The 13,066-nt window shown below is 33.5% G+C and overlaps 1 long non-coding RNA gene across 4 annotated transcripts in view; it reads right to left on the minus strand.

Moving 5' to 3' along the window:
- LOC138414083 (uncharacterized) overlaps positions 1-13,066 on the minus strand; it is a 154,323-nt gene that overhangs the window by 72,538 nt on the left and 68,719 nt on the right. For all 4 annotated transcript variants that reach the window (XR_011246481.1, XR_011246480.1, XR_011246479.1 and 1 more), the window contains exon 3: positions 3,572-3,627. This is a non-coding gene — a long non-coding RNA (uncharacterized lncRNA). The remainder of the gene's footprint in view (positions 1-3,571; positions 3,628-13,066) is intronic.

A 13,066-nucleotide genomic window follows, 5' to 3' on the forward strand; every position in this document is an offset into this window, starting at 1 on the left:
AAAATTATTCCAAGTGCATTATAGGTAATCAATAGAGGAGACTGGAGATGATGAATCAGCAGGAGCAGGGGCGATGATGATGAATATATGTGGAAGGATCTACAGGAACTTGGGAGATAGAGTCAACAGGACCTGTTGACTGACTAGACGAGGAGTATGAAGGAAAGGGACAGGGCAAAAGCAAAGTTGAAACCCAGGATCAGGCTTGAATACTTGATCATTCACTGAGATATAGCATATGACAGAGAGGAGTCATGTGAGTATGAGGTGCCTGTAGTATCTCCGGGGGAAGACATAAGGGTGGCAGTTAAATACATGTGTCTATTGTCCATAAGAGAGAAAAGGGCCAAAAATAAAAATTCTGTACCAGCAAATAAGAGGACCTGGAAATTGTAGCAGATGATCAATATTGGCTCATTCAGTTTAAATTCACCACCCTTGCAGTGTACCTTAAGCTAGAGGCTAGAAATCTGAAGACATTTCATGGATCCCTTTGCAGCTTAGTTTCAACACATGACCTAGATTCCGCTGAACAAATGCATCCTCAAAAGGTCTGGAAGCAGAATTCAGCCTTATGAGGGGAAGATATACTTTTGCTGTTTCTTGGCAAGCCCAATTTGGGGTATATTTGGTTTTTGCGTTGCAATTATAGCAGAAGTCCCAGTTTCTAGTCCTTAGCTTAATGTGTGTCAAGAGTTAGGGCATGGGACTTCCATTATGCCGGCAAAGATAATGCAGAGGCCACGTGACCCTGTAGTCACCATCTGTAGTACTGCTTTCCTGTTTTCCTTGCTTGCTAATCTTGGCAAATGTAGTAACCCTTGATGGACCAGTTCTATCATGCTGTTCTGAGAGTCGTTCCTACAAGTTCAACCTATAACTTGACCATCTAGGCCAATAGAATATTCTGTCATGAGGAAAATGTTCTATAAATCTGTGTTGTCAAACATGGTGGTCCCTAGTCACACGTGACTATTGATCACCTGAAATATGGTTAGTGCAACTAAGGATCTAAATTACTGCTTTTATTTAATTATAGTTAATTTAAATTTAAACTTAAATAGCCACGTGCAGTTAATGGCTACCATGTTGGACAGCACAGCTCCAGACCATCCAATGATTTTGTAAGCAATTAATTCCCTGGATTACATTTCTTTCCACCTGAAGAAATTAGAGTGGTTTCTGTTATCTGTGTTTGAAGACTGATTAATATATGAAAGCTTGCAATTCCCCAAGGTAAATGCATAGAGTGAGAAAAGTCCTAAAGTAATACCAAGGGTAAACCTTGGAAAGAATGGCCAGAGAAGGAAATAAGTGAAAATAGAAAACAAAAATATAGAAAGAAGTGCAAGAGAAATTGTGCTATATTAACCAAGAGAGGAGAGTCTTTTAATAAGAGGGAAGTGGTCCATAAGGGAAAAAAAAGAGTATCCAACATATAGCGGGCCAAGCAGTTGGCCATAGATGACCCAAATTGCATCACTGGATGAGTTTTGCTTTATCCTCTTGTGCATGAGTGTCTCCATCCCCAATATCTTCAGGGCTTTAGAGACTAGTTATATTCATGTTAGTCTGGTGTTTGGGTGTGACAATGTGGAGGTGCCAGGAGAATAGCTTATAGTACAAATTCTGCTGCTTACTCTTCATGTCCTTGAGTAGTAAATGACTGCTACTTTCTTGTCTTCAGTTTCCCATGGGGAAAGAAAACAGGAATAATAATACCCCTTGTGAAGAGTAAATGAAATGTTGATGTGAGAGTGTTTGCAAGCTGGAAAGAAATGTACATGATATGAACCATAAACATCTATCTCAAAGCCAGTCTTAAAGCATCCCCTGATCTCACATGGAACACTAAGGTATCTATAGGAATGAATGAATGAGTAAATAGAGGTCTGATTATAGGAAAACAAGAGCGTTTGAAAAAAAACTTGACAAATTGAATTTTGATAGAACAAGGATAAATGTTAGTGTGAGAGATATCTGAAGAAAGCAATCTCACCGAAAGCTGAGAAATATGAAGAAATATGAACTTGCAGCATAGGGCAGGTATCAAAGAAACACAGCACACATTTGTGAACAAAACAGGCAGAGAGAAAGCAACTATACGGTATTTGACCTAGAAAGGTATTCTATGCAATAATTAAGGAGCTTGAATTGTTTATTCTTACAGTTAATATCTATCTCAATGTTTTGATTATGTATTCCCTACAGCAAGCTTTCTTGAAATAGGCATTCAGAGGATGGTACATAGAATTCAAAATGATTCTGAAAATGTCATAGAATAACCAAGAGACCAGAAGAATTCAAGACTGTAGGTAAAAAGTCAAGGCCTGGAATATTCAGATAACATATTGAATAAAGTAAACAAAGAGATAAAAAGGACAAAACCCACAATATTAGAAAATGGCAGCCACAATTTATATAATTTTCTTTATAATATTTTCTTTATAACCAATTTCTGCAATAATTGATTTTAACCTCAATTCTCATTCTAATTTTCTGCCTCTCAGAGGAAAGCAAATCAGGTATCAGAGTCAGTTTGACTTTTTTTTTTTTAATTCCTTTAAAATGCAGCAAGGGATTCAGTTAAAAGTGGTGGGAAAAAAACTGTTTCTATTCCACTCCATTATGAAACCAACCAAAATCAATGCAAAGACTGAAAAACAGAAAATATTCCATTAGAAAGGTTAAAAAGCATGAATTGAATTGTGATGAATATTTGACAAATAAAATAGAGGTCCTCTTGTCTTTAGATATAAGCCCACAGCATTTCCTTAAGCTTGATTTCTCTGATTGGAGATCCATGTTGATGTGTCTTTCTTGAGTAGTTTACCCCCACAATATACTATCTATAATTTCAAATTTCAGTTCTTTAAAGTGGAGCAACAAAGTAAAGACACTTATGAAACAATCTGAGTTCAGAATCCTTCTAGATTTCTTTGGTTTCTTATACCTAACTTAGAGTAATTTTTAGTGATTCCCCCTTATCACTTCTTCCAAAAGCATTCAATCAAGTTTCAGTAAACAACCCTTCTTAAAAATATTATTTTACATAGAATTTTAGCTAAGTTACCAGATACATAAAAATATAAGTGATGTAAACAGATTTGCATACAAACACACTGACTTTGATAAGCACACAAAGCAGCTACAGAGAGCAGGAGAGCATAAGCACGGTAGAGCATTACCCTCTGGCCATTAGCCATAAAATCAGACCAGCCCGGATTATGAAGTCACCACATGGGAGAGAGCTACACTGAGTAATCATATGGACCCACAAATTTTGTGTAAGCAACGAATAAACTTATGTTATATCACGCCATTGAGAGTTTGGGGTTGTATGCTAATTCAACATAACCTAATTTATCCATTATATTATACCAATCCTGAAAACACTATGTCTGCCCCATATTAGATTTCTCATGTATTCTTGCAGCTAAGTATGTCACGTTTCAAGGTTCTGTCCAATGAGAGTTAAGATAATACTTATAGGTGTATTCTGGGAAAAAAAGAAAAACTTTCACTTTCCTCATAAAAAGGACAAATGCAATTGGTTCTGTATTTTACTTACTTGATTGTAAACATCTTATGATCACAGGTGACAATATGAGGACGAAGGCCAGCATGCTAAGGATGATAAAGAAGAAAAAAAAAAGAGTCAATCTGTTGAGTAGTTCTACCAATATCAGCAAGCAATTATCTACCTACTTCTGGATTTCTTGTTATGTGCAGAAAGGAGATTTTTTTAAAAGACTATTTGATAAATAGTCATCTATATATATTTTTTATATATATATATATATATATATATATATATATATATATATATATATATATATATATATATTACTCAACCATACACACACACACACGCCACATCTTCTTTATCCATTCATCTACTGATGGACACTTAGGTTGCTTCCATATCCTGGCTATTGTAAATAATGCTGCAGTCAACATAGAGGTGCATGTATCTTTTCTAATTAGTGTTTTTGTTTTCTTCAGGTACTATCATATGGTAGTCCTATTTTTAATTTTTTGAGGAATCTCATACTATTTTCCATAGCAGCTGCACTAATTTACATTCCCACCGACAGTGTGTGAGGGTTCCCTTTTGTCCACATCCTTACCAACACTTGTTATTTGTTGACTTTTTTTATAATAACTGTTCTGACAAGTGTGAGGTGAAAGCTCATTGTGTTCTTAATTTGCATTTCCCTGATTAGTTCCATTGAGCATCTTTTCATGTGTCTGTTGGCTAATTATATGTCTTTGGAGAAATGTATTCAGATCTGTCCATTTTTTAAAAATCAGGCTGTTTTTTGATGTTGAGTCATGTGAGTTCTTTGTATATTTTGGATATTAACCCCTTACTGGATATATCACTTGCAAATATCTTCTCCTATTAAGTAGGCAGTCTGTTCATTTTATTGATAGTTACCTTCTCTATGCAAAAGCTTTTTTAGTTCGATGTAATCCCATTTGTTTATTTTTGCTTTTGTTTCCCTTGCCTGAGGAGACATATTAATCAGTCTGTTAGAATTGAAAACATTCCTAACAGATACAAGAATCTAAGCCCATCCTTTTTAAAGTTTGATCAACCCAAAAGGAATTAATAAGCTGTGCCAGAGAGTAAATCATCTGCATCCTTAAGCACACTGTTTTTACATAGCAAGGCCTTCCTGATGAACCAAACAGTGTTTTGATTTACATTCCAGTGCAAGCTCCTTATAATTTTGAAACCAGTAACAACCAGTAGTGGACTGGCTACTTAAAGTAGCACAGTTCTAAGCAATTACTCTGAATAAAATTTTGAAATACTGCTTTTGTAAGCTGTGCTCCATTTTTAGTACTAGTCAAGCTGATAGCATAGCTTCAAGGCATATTGAACAATTCACCATAGAAAATCCTGCGATTTTTTTTTTCTGATAGAGTTGACAAGTTTCACTGTCTTTAATTGTACTTTCTGTAACAAGTGATATTTTCATACACAGAAATTTTTCATTTCTCTACATCAGAGACATTTTAAAGACATTTCAAGTACAAATTAGGGTGTCACATTTAAGAAAAATATGACAGAAATTTAATACAAGCAACTAAGATGACGGTTCATATTATGCAAGCAATGACAACTATATCACAATGAACTCCTCTGCCAAGTGTCTGGAGATTTTTCTTTAATATAAAACAAAGGATATATCCTTATATCAGAAACTTAAAAATGGAAAAGAAAATGTGTCCTAAAGATGAGACAATATGATTATGTTTTTCAAGAATTTTGCCCAAACAATTCAGTGAAAAAAAGGAAACTTCATGATTTTAGAGTCTTAGATTCCTTGTTTAATCATAGTCATTTAAGTCTTTAATATTATAATCACAGTTAAGTTAAATATGAATATTTAAATATAAAATGTTGGCCATATCACCAGAACTCCTAGAATTTAAACATCTCTGTGGATAAAAGGAGCATTGCTCTGATAAAGTGCTCTCTCAAAATGGGATTTGATAATAGAATTACATATTCTTGAACTAGAGTAATACAATTTTCCCCAAATAAGAAAATAATTATTTATAATTGATTTCAAAATAAGATTGTTAGTTCCACATTTGTTGATAGAGATAAGTACTTCTTAAACTATCTATGCTGAAAAAGACCAATTTCTTTGTGTAATTTGTAACCTCTCAAGAGCACCTTTGTAAAACACAATAAAAACAAATTTCTAGAAAAAAAATCACATGCTTTTATGTCACAACAAAGTCAAATTTCTTTAAAAGTTTCTAAATGCTTATGTTCCATTTCTACACTTATATTGCCATGAACTGGGAACAAATAATTTGCAGACTGACAACACACAACTTAGTGGTGGTTTGTTACTGTTATTGACCAAAGAACATTGATGATCCTTACAGATTTTTTGTTATTATTGTCACATTTGTGTTCTTTGTTTCTTGAAAATAAAAATATACAATAGGCAATGATTCTTTCCATGGGAATCTATGAGGTAAAATGTATGGTTATTTTGTCTCAAAAAGCTGTACAGCAATCAATCAACACAATGAAAAGGCAACTGACAGAATGAAAGTAAATATTTGTAAAAGTTAGGATAGCCAATATCAAAAGAATTAAATAAGTGAATTTAATATGGCAAACATTTGGAGAAATTGGAACCCTTGTGTGTTGTTGGTGGGAATGCAAAATGGTTCAGTTGCTATGGAAAAGAGTATGGAGGTTCCTCAAAAATTAAAAATAGAGTTATTGTATAAGCCAGCAATCCTAACTCTGGGTATTTATACAAAAGAATTTAAATCAGGATCTCAAAAAGATATTTGCACTCCTGTGTTTATTGAAGTATTATTTACAACAGTCAAGATATGGAAGCAAAGTAAATGTCCACTGACAGATGAATGGATAAAGAAAATGTGGTATATAGATACAATGGAATATTCTTCAGTCTTATAAAGGAAATCATGTCATATTCAACAATGTGGATGAAACTTGAGGACAGTATGCTAAGTGAGATAAGCCAGTCCCAGAAAGACAAATACTACATAATCCACTTATAGGAGGTAGCTAAAATGGTCAAACTCATAAAGGAAAAAGTACAATGCTGGATGCCAGGGGTTGGGAGAGGGAGAAGTGAAAATTTGCTGTTCAGTGTATATAAAATTTCAGTTATGCAAGATGAAATGGTTCTAGAGATATGCTCTACAACGTTGTGCTTATAGTTAAATAATACTGTACTGTAGCCTTAAAAATTTATTAGGAGGGTGTATCTCATATTATTTCTTTTACCACAGTTTAAAAAATAAAACCATTATCAGTAATACAAAAAAAAAGATTCAGAATAGAAGGGATGAGAAGGAGCCTTGACTTTCAGCTCTATTGTAATCTCTGAATTGATATTTATCCTTAATGATAAACAAAAAGAAAAAAGAATAAGAACATTGAAGAATCCTTTGAGAAATACACTTCCTATATTTAGGAAGGTGGAAGAAATTATGAACATGTTAAAGAAAGAAATGAAAAATATATTTTTAAAAAGACACAAAAAGAATTCCAAGAAATAAAATATATCTGAAATAAATATATGGGATTAACAACATATTAGAAAAGGAAAAATAAAATATCACTGAACTTGAATGTATAACAACAAAAACCATCAAAAATATAGCACAATGAGAAAAAAGAGAAAATGAACAGAGTTTAGTGACATGTTTGACAATATCGAACAGACTAACGTACATACAAATGGGATCCCAGGAGGAGAGAAGGTGGAGGGACAGGACAAATATTTGAAAAGTTTCAAAAACCTGTTCCAAACTCTATGAAAAGGATAAACCCACAGGACGAAAATGGTCAACAAACCACAAGCAGAATAAAATGTAAAGAAAATCACACTAAGGCACATCACAGATTGCTGGAAAACAGTAAAAATTCAAACATCTTAAAAGCAGCTAAAGGAAAACAATATATTAGGTACAGAGAAACAAACATAAGAATGACAGTAGAATTTCTCATTTTATTTTCATGAACAGTACTAACAACTAGCTGGATCTAATTGATAATCAAAGAACACTCAGTCCAACAAGAGCAGAACATGCATTATTTTCAGCTATACACAAAACATTTACTAAGATAAAACATATTCTAAGCCATAAAATAATTCAATAAATTTCTAAGTATTGAAATCATAAAATAATTGTCATAAACATAGCAGAATTAATTTTTAAAAAGATATTTGGGAAATTATCCATTATTTAGAAATTAAACAAAAAACACTTCTAAATAACCCACAAGTCAAAAAAGAAATCAGAGGAGAAAATAAAATATATTTTAGGCAGACCTAAGTTTTTTTTTAAGTCTAACAAAATTTGGCAGGTGCTCCAAAAGCAGTGTTCAGAGGGAAAAATTATTGCATTAAGTGCTTTTATTATAAGAAAAGAGAAAGATCTAAAAATCAATGGTAAACACTTCTTTCTTTAAAAAAACTTGGGGAAAAAAAGCAAATTAATACCAAAGTAAGCGGAAGAAAAAAATAAGAGCAGTAATTGATTAAATTTAAAAGAGAGGAGAAACACAATGAAATCAAATGCTGGCTTGTAAAGATCAATAAAATTCATAAACTTCTAACCAGAGTGATAAGGGAGAAGAGAGAAAACAAATATCACCAATATCAATGAGAGAGGTGATCACTATATATTCCACAGATGTGAAACACATAACAAGAAATTATTATGAAAACTTTATGCCAATATTTTTGACAGATGAAATAGGAAAATTTCTTAAAAGACATAAACTACCAAAGCTTAAACAAGAAGATACAGTTAACCTGAATAGTCCTATATCTCTAAAGAAGTTAAATTTCTACTTAGAAACATCTCCACAAAGAAAATTTCAGACGAATTCACTCATGAATTCCACCAGATATTTAAGGAGAAAGTAATACTAATTCTACAAAAAGTCTTCCAAAAAAAATTAAGAGGAGATAACACTTCCCAACTCATTCTGTGAGGCCACCTTTAGTAATTAGACAAAGTAATTACAAGAAAACTACAGAGTAATATCTATCATGACCATAAATGCAAAAATGTTTAATAATGTTTAACAAGTTTAGCCCTTCAATGTATAAAAAGTAACACATCCAAATGCCCATATGGGACTTATCCAAGGAATGGTTTAACACTGAAAATCAATGTAGTTTGCTATATAAACAAATTTTAAAAGAAAACCATATAATCGTCTTAACAGAAGAAGGAAAGGCTCGAGCCCTGGTGCTGGAAGATCCCACATGCTGTGGAGCAACTAAGCCCCGTGCACCACAACTACTGAGCCTACGCTCTAGAGCCTGTGCTCCAAAACAAGAGAAACCACTGCAATGAGAAGCCTGCGCACCTCAACCAAGAGTAGCCCTCACCCACTGTAACTAGAGAAAGCTCACACGCAGCAACAAGGACCAAACACAGCCAAAAATAAATTAATTAAATAAACAAATTTTTTAAAATCTTAAAAATCCTCAGCAAACTAGGAATGCAAAGGAAGTTTCTCAACATGAAAAACTGCCATCACTTAATGTTAACAGTTAATGATACTGACTGAATGTTTGCCTCCTAGTATAAGGAACAAGGCAAGTTCTATTCAACATTGTACTGGAAGATCTCGCCAGTGCAATCGGGCAAGACAAAGGGGAAAAAAAAGATATTCATACTGGAAAGAAAAAGTAAACCCTCTTTACAGACAACATGATTGCATGTATACAAAATCCAGTGGAGTCTATAAATAAACTACTAAAGCTAATTAGCATGTTTACAAGGTGTTAAATAATTACATACAAAAATCCAGTTTATTTCTATGTACCACTAATAGTTGGAAATTGAAATTTGAAAAAATATAATTTACAATAACATCCAGAAATATTAAATACTTAGGAATCTGATAAAAGATGTACAGTATATGCACACTGAAAACTATAATACATTGTGCAAAAATTTTAAAATACTCAAATGGAGAAATATGCTGTGTTCATGAGTCAGTAATGTGAAAATATCAATTGCCCCTAAATTTATCTACAAAGTCAACTTAACCCTAATTAAAAATCCTAGCGGGCTTCCCTGGTGGCACAGTGGTTGAGAGTCCACCTGCCAGTGCAGGGGACATGGGTTTGTGCCCTGGTCCGGGAAGATCCCACATGTCACGGAGCAGCTGGGCCCGTGAGCCATGGCCACTGAGCCTGTGCGTCCGGAGCCTGTGCTTCTCAACAGGAGAGGCCACAACAGTGAGAGGCCCACATACTGCAAAAAAAGAAAAATCCTGGCGAGTACTATTTTTGGTAGAAAATAAATTGATTCTAAAATTTATATGGAAATGCAGAGGACCTAGTATGACCAAAACAACTCTGAGAAAAGAACAAAGTTGGAAGACTAATACTATCTGATTTCAAAACATATAAATCTACAGTAACAGAGAAAATGTGATATTAGTATAAAGACAAGTAATATCAATGAAAACAGAATAAACAAACCCACAGATATATGGCCAACTGATTTCTGACAGAAGTACTGAGTAAATAATGCTTTGGAGAAATAATGTTCTTTTTAGCAAATGGTGTTGGAAAAATTGTATATCTATATGCAAAAAAAAAGGACTTTGATACTCAGCACCAAATACAAATAGTAACCCAAAATGGATCATAGACTTAAAGGTAGAAATGAAACCTTTGAAAAAATGTTTTAAGAAACATAGGAGAAAATTTTTGATTTTGGCATTCAAGACTTCTTGGATACAACAGCAAAAGCATGAGCCATAAAAGAAAAAAACTAGTAAGTTTTATCAGTTTAGAAAACTACTTGTCTAATATGATTAAAGTTAAATTTTATTTTGAATCTGCTCTCTTTGTTTCCTTCTATGAAACTATATATCAGACAGCACAGAAGAGGCAAGGTGCATAAGTAAATATTTAATCTCTTTTCTACAATATCAATGTCTAAAGTTCACAAATGGTGAAATGGGTTTACTATTGCATATTTGGTAATCAATAAGCTCACAAGAGCCTAGGCTCAATTTAATCCTTTTACTCTTAACTAAAAATCTCCTAATTAACTCATCCTTTATTGCATAAACCATTCCCATGAACTTCCCCAGAACTTTGTCCAAGGGGGAAGTATTAAACATCTGCACTTGTCTCAAATGCTTTCATTTTCACATGCTTTTTACAGTCTACACTTACGATGAAAATTAATTCTATGGTCAAGGTTACTGAGTTATTCTCTGTTAGATCAAACATAGACTGTGTTTATTGTTAGTTCTGCCCTTGTAGTGGTAAGAGTTCAAATATTTTGCGGTCTTCTTATTTGGTTTGTTTCCATAAGATCTTGCTGATTTGTCCACATTCCTTTAACTCGCTAACTTCACACACTCTAATTCTACCAAAATCTTCTTGTGCCACCCCCTTTTCCAATTCTGCTGTATCTTCTACTAGCATTTTGATTGAGGCTACAGTGAATTTATTGCTCAAATTCCAGAGATAAATATATTTAGACTACTGAATGTTCTAATCCATAAACATTCCTTAATTTACATAGGTCATCTTTTTCTCAAATAGTAAGAAACTGATATTTAAGATATTTTAATAGTATTGTTTTCTAAACATTTGTTGCTTACATGTCAAAGTATAATGGATTTTTTGCATGTTGACCTGTAAAAAGTATCCTTGTTAGAGACATTATAAGAATGCATATATAATAATAATTCATATGTAGATACTTATGTTTTTATGTACAAACATATCTTTGAACACTAAGTTTATTTTGTCCTTTTGTGTATTATTCCTTTTGTTTCAAGTTCTTGATTTATTGCACTGGTTAAACCTTCAATACAATTATTTAACAGAAAGGGTGATAGCAAGCACTCGTCTCCCTTTTTTTTTTTAATTGAAGTATAGTTGATTTACAATATTATATTGGCTTCAGGTATGTGACATAGTGATTCAATATTTTTATAGATTGTAATCCATTTAAAGTTATTACAAAATAATTGCTATGTTTCCCTGTACTATACAATATATTCTTGTTGCTTATTTTATACATGGTAGTTTGTATCTCTTAATTCCATATGCTTATCTGATATCTGCTATCTCCCCTCATCCCACTACTAACCACTAGTTTCTTTTCTATATCTGTGAGTCTGTTTGTTTTGTTATATTCATTCATTTTTTTAGATTCCACTTATAATTGATAAAATACAGTGCTTGTCTTTCTCTGACTTATTTCACTAAGCATAATACCCTCTAGGTCCATCCACGTTGTTGCAAATAGCAGAATATCCTTTTCATGGCTGAGTAATACTCCACTGTGTATATTATATATATGTGTATATATATGCATTCCACATCTTCTTTATTTGTTCATCTATTGATGGACACAGGTTGCTTCCTTATCTTGGTTATTGTAAATGATACTGCTATGAACATTGGGGTGCATGTATCTTTTTGCATTAGTGTTTTTATTTTCTTTGGATATACTCCCAAAGGTGGAATTGCTGAATCACATAGTTGTGTTTTTAGTTTTTTCAGGGACCTTCATACTGTTTTCTATGGTGGCTGCACCAATTTACATTCCTACCAACAGTGTACCAAGGTTTCCTTTTCTCCACATCCTCACCAATATTTGTTAGTTGTAGACTTTTTGATGATAGTCCTCTGACAGCTGTGAAATGGTATCTCATTGTGGTTTTGATTTGCATTTATTTAATAATTAGCAATTGAGCATTTTTCATGTGCCTGTTGGCCATCTGTATGTCTTCTTTAGAGAAATGTTTATTCAGGTCTTCTGCCTAGTTTTTAATCAGGTTGTTTGGTTTTTTGATATTGAGTTATATGTGCTGTTTATATATATTTTGGATATTAATCCCTTATTGGTCATATCATTTTCAAATGTTTTTCTCCCATTCAGTAGGTTGGCTTTTCATTTTGTCAATGGTTTCCTTTACTGTGCAAAAACTTTTAAGTGGGTCCCATTTGTTTATTTTTGCTTGTGTTTCCTTTGTCTTAGGAGACAGATCCAAAAAAATATTGCTATGATTTATGTCAAGGAATATTCTACCTATGTTTTCTTCTAGGATTTTTATAGTTTCAGTCTTACATTTAGGTCTTTAATCCATTTTAAGTTTATTTTTGTATATGGTGAGAAAGTGTTCTAATTTCATTGTTTTAAATGTAGCTGTCGGTCTTCCCTGGTTGTGCAGTGGTTAAGAATCTGCCTGCCAATGCAGAGGACTCGGGTCTGAGCCCTGATCCAGGAAGATCCCACATGCCACGGAGCAACTAAGCCTGTGCCCCACATACTGAAGCCTGCGTGCCACAACTACTGAAGCCTGTGCACCTAGAGCCTGTGCTCTGCAATGAGAGAAGCCGCCACAATGAGAAGCCCACACACCGCAATGAGGAGTAGCCCCCACTCGCCACAACTGGAGAAAGCCCACATGCAGCAGCAAAGACCCAACACAGCCAAAAATAAATAAAATAAATTTACTAAAAATAAATAAATAAATGTAGCTGTCTAGTGTTCCCAG

Source organism: Delphinus delphis, chromosome 5 (genome assembly GCF_949987515.2).
Source record: "Delphinus delphis chromosome 5, mDelDel1.2, whole genome shotgun sequence".
In the NCBI taxonomy this organism is placed as follows: Eukaryota; Metazoa; Chordata; class Mammalia; order Artiodactyla; family Delphinidae; genus Delphinus; species Delphinus delphis.